At 36.0% G+C, this 2,095-nt stretch overlaps 1 protein-coding gene across 1 annotated transcript in view; it reads right to left on the minus strand.

The window, feature by feature from the left end:
• Positions 1-2,095, minus strand: part of LOC125133198 (zinc finger protein 420-like) — a 71,621-nt gene that overhangs the window by 42,411 nt on the left and 27,115 nt on the right. The gene's annotated exons all lie outside the window — the stretch shown is intronic.

A 2,095-nucleotide genomic window follows, 5' to 3' on the forward strand; every position in this document is an offset into this window, starting at 1 on the left:
TCCAGGTCCACAGCCAAAAGGGACTAGGGCTGGTTCAGACTCCTGCTGGTTCCACAGTCCATGCCAAGGACTGTCTGCCTATTACTTGATACACATGTGGGTGAAACTTCCATCAGTTTCCTTGATATATAGGAGTTGGATCCCATGACTCCTATAGAGGCAATTTGTTGTTGGATGGATGCCAAGATTTAGTTGTTAAAAGAGGATGTGTATGCAAAATGGAGAGGCATCTTATGCCACCATGAGGTTGATGTTATTCTTCAGTGTTCAGATATTTATAAATGAGCTATCCTGTTTTTATTTTCACTTTGGTGTAAGTTTTATGATGCATTTTGCTTTCTTACATTTTACAATCTTTATTTTTCTTTAAGATTAAGTATTCTTCATTCAATAAGGAATAAATATTGATCAAACTTTTCCTATATTCACATATATAAATGTCTTTTTTCCTACAATAATGTCTTTCATGTTGAGTAAGGTATAGATCACAGTTAAAAGTTTTTTGGGGACTTTCCGTCATGGCTCAGTGAAAAATGAACCTGACCAGTATCCAAGAGGACGCAGGTTTGATCCCTGGCTCCCTCAGTGGATTAAGGATCTGGCATTGCCATGAGCTGTGGTGTAGGTTGCAGATTTGGCTGTGGCTGTGGCATAGGCTGGCAGCTACAGCTGCAATTAGACCCCTAACCTGCGAACTTCTATATGCCATGGGTGTGACCCTAGAAAGAGAGAGAAAAAGTTTTTTGGTAAAGGAGTTCCTGCTGTGGCACAGGGGGTTAATGATCTGGCTTGCCTCTGTGACACTGCTGATTCAATCCCCAGCCCAGCCCAGTGGGTTAAGGATCTGGTGTTGCCATAGCTGTGGCACAGGTTGCAGATGTGGCTCGGATTTGATCCCTGGACTGGGAACTTCAATATGCCATGGGTGTAGCCAAAAATGGAAAACAAAAAAGGTTTTCGGTAAATAACAAAGACTGAGAAGATAACAATGATGATGGCTAAACTAACCAAGTATTTATTGTGATACGCTTAACGGTAGAATTCATGTAACAAGCCTCTGAAGTACACTAATTATGCCCACATTACCAAAAATACATCATATATGCATATAAAAGCATCTGGAAGAATAAGGAAGTTGGTTAACACTGGGGAAGTAACTGAGATCAGGGATGTTGGTAAAAGGGAAGCTACGTAAATCATTAAAAGCAAAAGAGATCCACACAGTATCTCTAAAATGAAGAATAAATAAAGCAGACACAATCAAAAGGGGCCAAAAAGGTAACGCTTTATAATGGCAAAATTTTCAGTATTTGACAAAATAGAGGTTTGATAAAAACAGGTGAATACTTGCAAGCCAATAAAATAGTAACAACATAATTACAAGGAATATTAAAGGCTGGTTATAGCATACTTTTTCTTTCAAAAACAATGCCAGATATAATCTTAACGGATTTGCTTCAAAAATTTGACAGTGATTGTCTATGACTGGCAAGACTACAGATATTTTTTACCCATACCCACATTTTCATGGAGGAAAACTGTTCTGAAAAAAGAAGGGTATGAAATTTGTAAAAGGACAATAAAACAATCTTCCAAAACAAAACGTACACATCCGTAAGCTACTAAAGGGTACTTGAAAGTAACTTAACACAAATAGGGTGAAACACAGATATAAACACAAACAAGCAAGTATATAAAAAAAAAAGACTGACCTGATAATCCAACCTTTATATATGTAAAATTATAACTTACCATCAAGTGGCAGTTAAAAAAATATGAAAATCGATGTGGGTGTTAAACAAATGGTGTTCAGATGAGAAATGAAGGAGGAAGAAAAAGGGTAAATTTAGACACAACAATAATCTTAAATGACTTTGAAATGGATCAGTCATTCTGCATAATCAAAAAAAAAAGGAATACTAAAAAGAAAGTAGCAGCATTAGCCCCTAAGTATATTGCAATGCGTAAAATAAAACCAATATACAAAATGAAAGGTTTCTCAATTTTTAACATTCACAAGTATGAATATTCTGAAAGGAAGGAATGAATGAATTTAGATAAAGATTTTCAAATTATTCAGAATGTTTTTCAATTT

The sequence above is a fragment of the Phacochoerus africanus genome, chromosome 8 (genome assembly GCF_016906955.1).
Source record: "Phacochoerus africanus isolate WHEZ1 chromosome 8, ROS_Pafr_v1, whole genome shotgun sequence".
Classification (NCBI taxonomy): Eukaryota; Metazoa; Chordata; class Mammalia; order Artiodactyla; family Suidae; genus Phacochoerus; species Phacochoerus africanus.